At 44.7% G+C, this 13,376-nt stretch overlaps 1 protein-coding gene across 8 annotated transcripts in view; it reads right to left on the bottom strand.

Annotated features, from left to right (window-relative positions):
* Positions 1-13,023, bottom strand: part of Sfmbt1 (Scm like with four mbt domains 1) — a 126,198-nt gene extending 113,175 nt beyond the window's left edge. The window contains exon 1 of one of the 8 annotated variants that reach the window (XM_016000092.3): positions 12,910-13,023. The gene's annotated coding sequence lies outside the window, so the exon portion shown is untranslated. Of the gene's footprint in view, positions 1-4,700; positions 4,883-11,203; positions 11,935-12,255; positions 12,459-12,909 lie in introns of those variants that run through there. The other 7 variants (XM_076544161.1, XM_076544158.1, XM_076544160.1 and 4 more) reach the window with 7 other exon arrangements.
* Positions 13,024-13,376: the final 353 nt, after the last annotated feature.

The following is a 13,376-nucleotide window of genomic DNA, read 5'->3' as shown; positions in this document are numbered from 1 at the left end:
GCCCTCTGGAAGTCTTTTTTTTTAAAGTTTTATTTTTATCTATATGTATGCCTACATGTACATATATATGTATAACACATGCCCGCCATCATATGTATAAATTATAAATAAAATTTAATAATAACAAAAAAAACATTTACAACTCTTTTAGCCCTCTAAAAACATATAACTACTCAACTCTTAAAATCCTTAATTCTGTACAATCTTCTTACTCTCCATCTATGACTAGATATTTGGATTTTACAAATACAGGATTACATATTATACATCGAAGAAAAGCAATGTGTACAGCATTATTATGTAAGCTAATAAACTTATCTAAATACTTTTGAGTTTTCTACTCATTCAAAAATGAGTAAGGTGATGAGAGCCTAAGCAGAAGAGCTAGGGTGAATCACTAACTATGCCTTTCAGATAGCTGAGGCTCATGTACAACTTTTACCATACTATGGTTTATAGTTCTGGACAGCAGGCTTTAACTCAGACCAACACTGGGAACATGGGTGACCATAATATGACACCCCATGAGTCATCTGTCCCAACTCAATGAGACCCCTAGCTTCTGGACCTTTGCTTTTTTAGCAAATTCCATCTACTACCTTGATGTCACAACTCAATATGTCTCAACTGTTTCTAAAGAAAACACAGTTGGCTCTCTCTACTCTGCTAGGCACCTCCAGAGTGTTCCTGAGAGGTAAACAAGTCCTGGTGCACAAGATGCAGAGACCTCTATTTACATTCCTGCCGTGAAAGTGTTTTTAAAATTTCACTTCCTCAAAAAAAAAATCCTGATACATTACACCATGGATAAACCTTGAGAATACTATAAATGAAATACAGTAATCACAAAAGGACAAATACTGTACGATTCTGATTATAAGAGGTACCTATAGTCAAAATTGCAGGCAGAAAGTACAGCTGAGAGGAGAGGGAAATGGAGTCACTATTGACTAATTATCATTTCACTTTTAGTTCACTTTTAAGAGATGAAGAGGTAGACGGAGGCAAGAGTTGCATAAAATTATGAACATATTTAAGATAGCACTGAATTATACTTTTAGAATGGTTAAAATTATAGAATTCCAGTCATATTTTACCTCTAAATTTTTTTAATTTAAAGAATAATCAAAATGCACTTGGGTTTGGAGAGATGGGTCAGCAATTAAAAGCACTTGCTGCTCTTGCAGAGGAGCTAAGCTTGGTCACCAGCAGCCACATGGCAGCTCGGACCTGCCTGTAACTATACGTCTAGGGAATCCAATGCCCTCTTCTGACCTCTGAGGGTTCTTAACATGTACATGGTGTATATACATACACTCAGGCACAAAACATACACCTAAAATTATAAAAGTTTTAATGCATCTTTTTTGTTTGTTTGTTTGTTTGTTTGTTTGTTTGTTTTTGAGACAGGGTTTCTCTGTGTAGCTTTGTGCCTTTCGTGGAACTCCCTTGGTAGCCCAGGCTGGCCTCGAACTCACAGAGATCCGCCTGGCTCTGCCTCCCGAGTGCTGGGATTAAAGGCGTGCGCCACCAACGCCCGGCTTTTTTTTTTTTTTTTAATTCCTATGTATTTTGTTCGTTTGTTTTGTTTTTTCCGGAGCTGAGGACCGAACCCAGGGCTTTGCGCTTGCTAGGCAAGCGCTCTACCACTGAGCTAAATCCCTGACCCCCTTAATGCATCTCTTAATTATTTTTATGCTCTAGACAAGGATATGTTAAGTGGATCTGTATGGTCATCATCTAATCATTCCAAGGTCATTTTACAAAGACACAAGTAAAAACCAACCAAATGGCATCTCAGATTATGTCTGCAAACTGCTACGCATTATTTTTAACAAGAGAGATCTGTGTGTGTGCCTGTGTGTTCATGTTTTGTGGAGTGATACTTACGTGAGTATGCCTATGCGGGCAAGAGGACCTGTTCTTTCTCAGATGCTGCCCACCTTGTTTGTTAAGACAGGGTTACTCACTGGCCTGGATCACCAAGTAAGCCAGGCTGGCTAGCTAGTCACCTCCAGGAATCTACCTGTCTTAGTATCCCCAGTGATGACACCATCACATCCAGCTTTTTAATATGGGTTCTAGGAACCAAACTCGGGTCCTTATTCTTTTGTTTTGTTTTGGTTTTTTGAGACAGGACTTCTCTATGTGGCTTTGCGCCTTTTCTGGAACTCACTCTGTAGTCCAGGCTGGCCTCGAACTCACAGAGATCAGGCTGTCTCTGCCTCCCGAATGCTGGGATTAAAGGCGTATGCCACCACCGCCCCGGCTGGGTCCTTATTCTTATAAGCACTTTATTGACTAGCTACTAAGTACTAAGTACTCCCCAGTACTAAAAATTATCATTTATAAGAACTAATCACTAAGAACACTGGTGAAAACAGAGCAGAAGAACATTATATGTAAGTGCTAAACTAATGTGAGAAGACATTAAAACCAAACAGCAAGTCATAGACAGCTTTACCACTGTGGCCACTACAAATACATTTCAAAAACTCCTGGAGTGGGGGGGGGGGGGCTGGAGAAATGGCTCATCAGTGAAGAGCACTTGTTGCTCTGACAGAAGACCAGAGCTCTATTCCTAGCACCCCCATGATAGTTTACAACCACCCATAATTCCAGCTCCAGAAGCTCTGAAACCCTCTTCTGAGTTTCTCCAGCACCAGGCAGGCATGTGATGCATATACATTCATGCAGGCAAAACAGTCACACACATAAAATAAATACAACTTAAAAAAATGTTTTACCTACTCAGGGTATAAAAATATTAATTTTGACCTCAAGCAAAATATTTGTTGCTTAAGTAGCTTTAAACTGAACATCAAAAAGTAAAATAAAAAAATACATTCTGTATCAATCAACAAGAAAAATTTTTGAGCTATTTAAATAATTGCTACATTTCTTATTTCATCTTATGTTGTCATTCCAAGTGTGTAACACCTGACTGCGATGATGGTTGACCTTGGCTATCAACTCAACTACAACTGAAATCAGCTACGGCCCAAGCAGCTGGGCTTGTCTGTGAGGGATTTTCTTCACTGAATCATTTAGGTAGGAAGACCCACCCTAAATCTGAGCCAGACCTTCTGGAGGGAGCCCACATAAAAGGACATAGGACATACAGTAAGAGAGCTTTTGCATTTTGCCTGTTCACTCTCACTGGCAAACTCACCCATCTTGCTGCTGAAGTACTCTTTTGACGGTATTAGAACCTACTTCTTTGGGATTCCAACACACACTGAAAACCATCAACTCTACGGAATCCTCTGGGACTCCATCTCCAGACTTTCATCACCAGACTGAAACTGTTGAGATATCCAGTCTTGTGGACTGAAAAACTACCAGATTCTTGAACTATCAGTTGGGGGAGAATACCTGGATCATAGCCTGTAAGCAACTCTAATAAATCTCTCTCATATATGAGAGATTTGTTACTATCAATATATTAAAATGTATTTTTATATATGATATATATGTCATATATATACACATACATTTTTTTGCATACTTATCAGTTCTGTTCCTTTAGGAAATACTAATACAACTACTAACAAACCATGTTCCATCTTTCATCTAAGACCCTCTCTAAGAACTGTAAAGATGGCTCAGTGATTAATATAGCTTTTCCAGAGGACCTGAATTCATTTCCCAGCACCTACACTGGGCAGCTCACAACTGCCTGTAATTCCAGCTCCAAGAGAATCCAAAGCCTCTGGATTCTGAGGGCAAGCACTCATGCACGTGCACATACTCACATGCACACACACATACAATTTAAGATAATAAAATAAATCTTAAAAAGGACATTACCTCATCCCCAAATCCAATCCTCCCCACAAAGCAGACACTCTTTAACTTCTCTATCTACCCCAAATCAGTTCAGTAATTAACTTCTTCCTATACTAAGCAAAGCATTAAAAAGGAACTAAAGCCAGGCCGTGGTGGCACACACCTTTATTCCCAGCACTCGGGAGGCAGAGCCAGACAAATCCCTGTGAGTTCAAGGCCAGCCTGGTCTACAAAGTGAGTTCCAGGACAGGCACAAAGCTACACAAAGAAACCCTGTCTCGAAAAACCAAAAAATACAAAAAAAGGAACTATTGCACACAGTACTATACATGTCAGAAATGCGGTTCCCTGCAAAGCGTTTGGTTCACTGAAGTTATCTAACAATCTACAAAGTTCAACAAGTATTTCACATCATTTGACAGAATACGGACTAGAGGGTGGAAAGATGGCTCACTGGTTAAGAATGAGTACAGGTCCAAGCACTTATGTGTGGTGGCTCGCATTCACCTGTAACTCCAGCTACAAGGAACCAAACACTCTGGCCTCCTCAGGCACTGTATTCATGTGCACATAACACACGCACAGAGAGAGAGAGACATACATACATACATACATACATACATACATATATAATTAAAATCAAGTATCTCCAACAGAAAATAGACTAAAATTTTTGCTTTTAAAAGTCTTGCTGGGAAGCTGGGCGTTGGTGGCGCACGCCTTTAATCCCAGCACTCGGGAGGCAGAGCCAGGCGGATCTCTGTGAGTTCGAGGCCAGCCTGGGCTACCAAGTGAGCTCCAGGAAAGGCGCAAAGCTACACAGAGAAACCCTGTCTCGAAAAACCAAAAAAAAAAAAAAAAAAAAAAAAAAAAAAAAAAAAAAAGTCTTGCTGGGAGGTGGTGGCGCTCACCTTTGATGCTGGCACTCGGGACACAGAGGCAGGTGGATCTGTGGCAGCCTGGTTTACAGATCAAGCTCCTGGATAGCCAAAGCTACACAGAGAAACCCTGTCTCAAAAAACCAAAATAAATAAATAAACAAACAAATAAATAAAAATCCTGAAAGATCACCTAAAGACAAAGAGAGCTTAATAAAGTTTGAGATTTTTTGTGGTGGTCTTTTTAAATGAATTTTATCTTTATTCAGTTAATTTGGTATTATATTGAACTTGTGTTTATTTTGTTTTGTGGGTTTTTTGTTTTTTGCTTTTTTTGACAAAGCCTCTCTACTATGTAGCTCTGGCTGTCCTGGAACTCACACTGTAGACTAGGCTGGCCTTCAACTCACAGAGATCCACCTGCCTCTGCCTCCTGAGTGCTAGGATTAAAGGCATTCGACACCACACCCAGCCTCTGAACCTGAATTTATTTTGGTTGAATTATAATTACTAAATATATTTATTCCTTCTATAATGTCTTGACTTTTCATTTACATATTTTTATTTTATATCTCTTAAAATATAACTATAATTTTCATGTCCAATTTGGTAATTTTTAACAATAACATATTCCATTGCATTTTTATGGCTGTAAATACAACTGTTAGATCTCATTAAGGCAGAATAAAAACACAGGGAAATTGTGGAAATGAGAAGGGAAAGGAGCCCTTCATCCAGGAGTCTGGTCAAAGCTTCTTGCCAATTGAGAAGCAAGAATTTCAGCACAATTACCAACATCTGTTGTGAACCTGCTAACATAGAAATAATATTCCTTTCATATACAGACACTTTGTTAAAATAGGAATAAACTTGGCTTCAGGCCTAAATGTATATGACCATGGATAGAGCCTCATTCCTTTCCCCCTGGGTGGTTGGGTAATTGTTTGCTAGGACAGGATCACACTACATAGCCTATGGCTGGTCTTGAATTCACAATTCTCTTGCCTCCCCAATCCAGTGCTGGGATTACAGGGCAATGCCCCCAGGCTTAGCCTGAATACGGTTTCTATAACATTCTTTTGAATAAAAAACAGACTAGAGCTGGGCAGTGGTGGCGCATGATTTTAATCCCAGCACTCGGGAGACAGGCAGGCGGAACTCTGTGAGTTCGAGGCCAGCCTGGTCTACAGAGTGAGTTCCAGGACAGACTCCAGGACAGGCTCCAAAGCTACATAGTGAAACCCTGTCACAAAAAAAAAAAGAAAAAAAGAAAAGAAAAAGAAAAAAAAGAACAGACTAGAAGAATAATTGTGTACAAATCCTCAGGTACTTCCAGTTATTAGAAAAGGTGTACAGTGCCGAGAGCGGCATTTCTGACGTCTTGTACAGTACTGCATGCGTTGGTTCCTTTTTTAATGCTTTGCTTAGTATAGAAAGAGGTTAACTACTAAACCGATTTGGCATAGATAGAGTACTCAAAGAGTATCTATCTGCTTTGTGGGAAGGATTGGGATTTGGGATGAGTGATATTTAAAGGTGTTTTTAATAACCCTTGTTAAAACTTCGGCAGTGGGCTGACAAAATTGGCTTAGTTGGTTTAAAAAAAAAAAAAAAGACTCATGAACTGGAGAGATGGCTCAGATGTTTAGAGCACTGGCTGTTCTTCCAGAGGACCCAGATTCAATTCCCAGCACCCACATGCAACTCACAACTGTCTATAACTCGTTCTGAGGGATATAACACCCCTCTCTGACCCCTAAGGGTACTTGGCACAGCCCATGCATGGCACATACAGGCAAAATACATGATAAAATTCTTAAAAATTTATTTTAAGCCAGGTAGTGGTGATGAATGCCTTTAGTCCCAGACTTGGGAGGCAAAGGCAGGTGGATCTCCATGAGTTCAAGGCCAGCCTCGTCTATAAAGCAAGTGCCAGGACAGCCAGGACTATTACAGAGAGAAACCCTGTCTTGAAAAAACAAAACAAAATTTGTTTTAAAGAACTCGTCAAAGGGGGAGGGTAACCTGTAATCCTGGTGTTCCTATAGGGAAATGGAGGCAGACAGAAGAGAATCATATGCAGCAGCAGCAGCAGGGATAACAAGAGACCCTCCCCACCGCCCACCCCCCAAAAAAAAACAAGGCAGAAAGGACTGGCGAGATGGCTGGGCAGTTAAAAGCACTTGCTATTTTGCTACTCTTGACGGAGGACAAGGGGTCCAGTTCCCGGAACTCACATAGTGGCTCACAACCATCTGTAACTTCAGTCCCAGGGAATCTGACACCCCCTTTTCTGTCCTCCACAGGCACCAGGCAAATGGTACACATACCTACATGCAAGCAAAACACTCATTCATGTAAAATCAAATAAACACATTTAAAAACAAACAAAAAGCCCAGAATGGAACAAGTGAACAAACTTAAAAAAATAGTCATCTGACCTCCAGACATGCACCACGCCCACAATCATATAAAAAGAAATTTTGTTTTGTTTTTTGAGACAGGGTTTCTCTGTGTAACAGCCCTGACTGTCCTGGATCTCACTATGTAGACCAGGCTGGCCTCTAATTCAGAGATCCACCTGCCTCTGCCTCCCAAGTGCTGAGATTAAAGGTGTGCGCCACCACTGCCCAGTCATATTCTATTCTTATATGACAATTCTAATTATTTGTTGAACGTCTCCTGTCTGTGTTAAGCTGTGAGCTCAAGGTTAGAGACCTTGTTTATTGTTCCTCTTCAGTACCAAACAGAACCTACGTAGAACAAGCCTATGCCACCACTTCTGGTCCTTTTTTTTTTTTTTTTTTTTTTTTTTTTTTGAGACAGGGTTTCTCTGTGTAGCCCTGGCTGTCCTGGAACTCACTATATAGACCAGGCTGGACTCAAACTCAGATCCACCTGCCTCTGCCTCCCACGTGCTGGGATTAAATGTGTGTGCTATCACCACCACCACTGATGCACAGAAAACTTTTGCAGTAAAATCTGTATTTTTTTCTTTTAATAACTTGTTTTTAGTCTTACCCTTATACTCACTTTTGAAAACTTTAAACATGGATTTTCAGCAACCTAACCACATCTTTTCTATTTTTAAACCATTTTCCAATGGGGCTAGTATCACTTGAAGAATGGTAGCTGCCTAACAAAAACCCCACTCCCTAAGGTCTAATGGCTCAAAACCTCCTGGGAAACCAAAATCCCCAGACCCTCACAACCAATTAACAACTACGTACACAGAAAAGCTGTTTGCAAATACAAAAACACACACAAGTTGGATAAAAATGGTATTCACTGAAAGAAAACCCTCTGCCATAGCAAATCTGAACCATTTACCTTTTTTAAATTTCACTGAAATTGTTATAAAATGCTATTGGCTAAATAATGCCATAAAATAAAGTCTATTTAAATGTTTTAAATGGACATGTTTAATATAACAATATTCAGCATTCAGAAATACCTTTATAAATGGTATTTTGTCCTTGTCACTTCATGTGAACATAAGGCCGTAACAAAAAGTCAGTGAAGTTTGGTTCATTCATCTCTCTACAGTTATTAAAGTCTAACACTAAGCCCAGTCTAGTTATCACCAAGAAAGCAAAGGTCACCCTACCAATGTGCACGCAGGCACAGATTTCTGCACTTCGGGGGTTGTCTGGTTTGGTGCAGTACAGTTTCAGTTTGGTGTTCTGACAGAGGGTTTCATATAGTCCATGATGGCCGACAACTCAGAGTAGCAGAGGATGACTTTGAATTTCTGACCCTTCTGCTTCCTAAATGCAGGGACTGCAGGCCTGTCACCATGCCCTGCTGGCAAAGCACTGGTTTTTCATTTATTTCATTTATTTATCTGTGTACTTGTGAGCACATACATGGCAATGCATTTTTAAAGGGAAAAACCATGGTTACCAAAGAAATAAATACTAAAGAAGAAACTCCCTTTTGTATTTTGTTTCTTATATATTCCTTCAATTGCATCCCAAAGATTCAGCAGTTTTTGCAATAAAAAGCCAAGAATTCAAAAAAAGAAAAAAAAAAAAGCTTCAGAAAAGTCAAGTAGTTCACCAATGATGACTAAATCATCATGTACTCTATTTGTTCATGAGGCTGTAAACTTTGAGTGAAATGATCAAATTCAAATTAGTTGTTGGCCCATCAACTAGCTCATTAGAATTATTTACAGAGCCCTCTCTCTCTCTCTCTCTCTCTCTCTCTCTCTCACACACACACACACACACACACACACACACACACACACTTTATAAACTTTGGGAAGTATTCCACACACATTGCGGGCGCTGGTGGTAAACCACTCCGACTTTCTATCACACAGCCTTCTTGGGGGGAGGGACATGACACAGGGGATGGGGGTGTGGGGGACAAGACACAGGCATTTGCAAGAAGCTGCCAAGATCAGCATGCACTAAGAACCCAACTCATCCTTTAGCAGTAGAAACAAAGAGCACAAGGATACATTAAAAGATATTTGGGAGATACAGGCAAATTACTGCAGCATTTACTTCCAGTGGATATTTAAAATTCAACCTTTTGCATAGGGTTCTAATACAAAAAGTGGCTTTAATCAAATGGACTTAAAAAAAACTACACCAACACATTTTTATTTACATTTTGTTCTTGCTTTTACTGTAGGACTTTTAATGATTTGATAAACCAGGTGAACATCCTACATGCATAAATCAAATTCACTGCTATCATTTAAAAGGTTGTTAAAGCTTTATACCCATATTATTAATTCACTGGAATTTTAAAAAATCAATTTTCTTTCAATTTTCTTTGCAAATTCTATGCTTTAAGGTATTAACTCACCTAATGATTGATACCTTTAACTCTAACTTGTTAGGAAAATTCATGATTCTTCCTTCAAATCTATTCTCTACAAATATATCTGTATCCCCAAATGGGCAGTGATATAATAATGTTCAACTGTGAACATAAAGACTCCCAGAAACCACGATCCAAACACACCAAATACTACTAAGCTTAAAATGTTCTTCTGACCACAAAGATCAAAGGTCAGAATATTAAGATATTGTAGATACCAGAAAAAGCCTACATCGTTACAAAAACACAGTATCATGACTAAAATGCCCACAACTCTGAGTTCACATACCTGCTATTCTTCAGTTATTAATATTGCCTCTTTCGCATTCTAAAAGGCCCTGCTCAAGCCCAATTCATTGGGTATGCTGGAAGTCAGAACGGTGGTTGCCTTGGGGAAGGGGCAGGTGTTTACTGAATTCAAGGAATCCTTTTGGGATTTCTTAAAGTGTATGTGGCCATCAGAACATATACATATGCAAAACAAGGATGAACTGTCCCCTGAAGATTTCACTGTTAACTTTAAAAAGCATAATTTCGCCGGGCGGTGGTGGCGCACGCCTTTAATCCCAGCACTCGGGAGGCAGAGCCAGGCGGATCTCTGTGAGTTCGAGGCCAGCCTGGGCTACCAAGTGAGCTCCAGGAAAGGTGCAAAGCTACACAGAGAAACCCTGTCTCGAAAAAAAAAAAAAAAAAAAAAAAAGCATAATTTCTTTAAAGCATTTTATTTATTTATTTATTCTATTATCAGCTTGATACAGTACAAATTCTTATCCTAATAGTGAAATGTTTCACTGAGGCTTGCCCAGTGATTGAGTAAAACCAAAACTTATTATAAGCCACAGTCATCCTAGGGTCCCCCCTGCTGTGTAGCCTCCCTGGATCTGTGGGTTGCAGTCCGATTGTTCTATTTTAAAATTTTATTTATTTTTATTTTATGTGCAGTGGCGTTTTGCCTGCACGAATGTCTGTGTGAGAGTGTCGGGTCCCCTAGAACTGAAGTTACAAACAGCTGTGAGCCATCATGTGGGTGCTGGGAATTGAACCCGGGTCCTCTTAACCGCTGAGCCATCTCTCCAGCCCCAAGAAGCATAATTTAAGTGGATTGAAATGCCTTCTCTAAATGCCTGTGTTCAAACAAGGTTCACAAAATTATCCTGGATATAGCTAACAAGGTGTTTTTTCCAATCTATTTTTGTAAAGACACATCTTGTGAGTGCTTTTACATAGAACTTTTCAAAACACTTAAATCCCATTTTAAGACGTCTCCAAATCTTAGAACCAAAAGAATGGTGATCTACTTACCCTACTTTTGCAAATAAGGAAAATCAAAACTACACTGGGTAGACACCTACCCCAAGACAAGTCAGCTTGTCAATGGCTACGTAATAACACTATTTCCTTATCCAACTGGCCGTTATGTTCCTGACGTTGCAAACAATCTGAACTCTGAATCTACCTGTGGCCTAGAAGATTTCAACATCTGCCACGAATTAACAAGCCCCAATATGTACTTATAAAAACACATTTATCTCCTTCCACCCTATCGAGACGGCTGACAAGTCAACAGTTACATGCTCAGGCATTTTGCTTCAGATGAAATAAAGTATGACATCTTAGAAATCGTGGTTCAGGAAAGGACATACGCAGGTATTGACAAAATCCATCTTCCTTCAAATCTTTTTGATGAATCCAGGACTCACCAGACACCAGTTGGAACCATTAACTGCTGTGAGTGACCCGCGGGGAAGAGCTCCCACCGAGTAAAAAAGCCCTACGTGGGGCAGCAGCATCCCACCCCACTCTAGGCGCACAGCAAGCTCTCGAGGTGACCCGGGTTTGACAGCTTAGTTTTAGACCCCACGCGAACAGCTGGTATCTTGGGGAAAACTTAACACGACGTCTATCCTTTCCGCGGGAATTTATTCCAGGTCTCGCAAGGCTTTTCTGCTCCGCCAAGAGCAGGCCTTGCTTCCCCGGACACCCGGCTCGTCCCTCCAGTCGTCTTTACGGCGAACAAAACAAGACTCGGGAACACAAATCGAAACGGTCACGGACCTGCCCAGTGGCCTCGGGACGCTGACCGGCTCCGCGCAGGGGGTCGGGCGGCGGCGGCGCTTCTCGAGCCGATGCGCCGGGGAGGCCGGAGCCACCGGTTGCGGAGGAGGCTAAGAAGCTCGCCCACCGCGCGGCTGCTGCCTGGGCCCTGCGAAGTTGAGCGGCCGCGCGGGCTGCGGGTTCGCGCCCCGCCCGGAGCGAGCCCGAGGGGGGGGCGGGTCCGCGGGGGCTCGGCGGGAGAGAGCTCGAATTCGGGGGGGACGACGGGGGAGGCGGCGCTCGGAGCCCGCAACTTGGACGCCCGCTGCCGCCCACCCGGCCACTTTGGCCTCCCGAGCCCAGCTGTGCTGACGCTGCGCCGCCGCTCGCCCGTTCTCTCGCCCCGGACCGCCAGCCTCCGCCGTGGCCGCGAGGTGCCCGGGCGCGTCCCCGCAGCCCCGCCGGCCGGCGCGCCGAGCCGAGCCTCGGGACCGCGCCAGGCCGCGCGCCGGCGCCGCGTTACCCCCCGCCGTACCCCCGCCCCACGCGCCGCCGCCGCCGCCGCCGCCCGTTGGCGCCTCAACCCGCGCGCCCGCCACCCGCTCGCTGGCTCCCGGCGGTTCCCGCGGGCAAAGTTGCTCGGCCTCTTCGGGAGGGCGCCGCACCGCCCCTCGGGCCGCCGCGCGGGAAGGCCCAGCCGGCCGCCCCGCTTTTTTACCTGACGGAGTTTTCGCGCGCGCGCTCGCCCGCTCGCTCTCCCCTCTCGCTCGCTCGCCCGCTCGCTCGTTTTCTTTCTTTCCTTTTTTTTTTTTTTTTTTTTTTTTTTGCGCTCGCCCGCGCGGGGCGCCTTTTCCGCTCGCGCCGCCCGCGCCCTCCTGCTCGCGCCCTCCTTCCTGCTGGGCCCGGCAGAGCGGGGCAGCCGGCAGCTCTCCCCGCCCCCCTGCACCCGCGCTCCGGCGGAGGCGGCGGCGCCGCTCCGCGCTCCGACTCATTCCAATATGGCACGGGCGCAGGGCGCATGCGCCCGCGCCCCCCCACTCTTCCCCCCCCCCCCCCAGCCCAGCGGTCCTCCCGGCAACCCGCGCCCCTCGCCTAGCGCGTGTGGCTCTCACGGCCCGGCCTCCCCGCGGCCGCCGGCTCGCAGGGCCGGAGATGCTCGGAAGAGGAGGCATCCGTGGGCCCAGGTCCGTTGCCCGCCGCTCTTCTCGCGTCCCCAGTCGGCACGTCGCCGAGGACGCCTGCGAGGCCGGGGGCGGCGCGGCGTGGGCCTCTGATCCCCGACGGCGCCGTGGACTGAGCGCGGTTGGGAGACGCGCTCTCGGGCTCCGCGGGCGCGTCCTGGCCCTGCTTGGATTTTGGAGAGAGACCTCACCTTGGCTCCTGGACCGAGCGGCTGGGGACCCGCCGAAGTCCCTGATCCGTCCATCCCGGGCGAAGCGCGCCACTGTAGCCCGCACGTGACCACCTCGAGCAAGATGGCATTAGCAGAGAGGCAGCGGCTCGGCAGGTCCCCAATGGGCGCGTGCCGCTTGCCGAGGGGGCTGCGCCCGCCGGCCCGGCCACATCGGGAATCCCGCCAGGTCCTTTGAGACCTAGCAGGGCACCCTAGTGCCCGGCTCTACCAAATCCGACTGGAGCACTTCGGCATACCTGATGTCCAGGCTTGATCAGGGGCCGCTTTGTAAATCGGTTTTCCTGCAGCGAAGGGAGCACAGGGAGACCTAAGATCTCCGGGAGGATGGGAGGTTCAAAAAAGCTGTGAATCAGCCTCGAATCTGGAGGTGCCTGCGGGCAGTTAGGTTCGGCGACTCATCTTCCTCCGCAAGCACAGGTGTCAGG

The sequence above is a fragment of the Peromyscus maniculatus genome, chromosome 9 (genome assembly GCF_049852395.1).
Source record: "Peromyscus maniculatus bairdii isolate BWxNUB_F1_BW_parent chromosome 9, HU_Pman_BW_mat_3.1, whole genome shotgun sequence".
NCBI lineage: Eukaryota > Metazoa > Chordata > Mammalia > Rodentia > Cricetidae > Peromyscus > Peromyscus maniculatus.
Note: the sequence above shows the minus strand (reverse complement) of the source record. Positions and strands in the feature narration are given on the sequence as shown.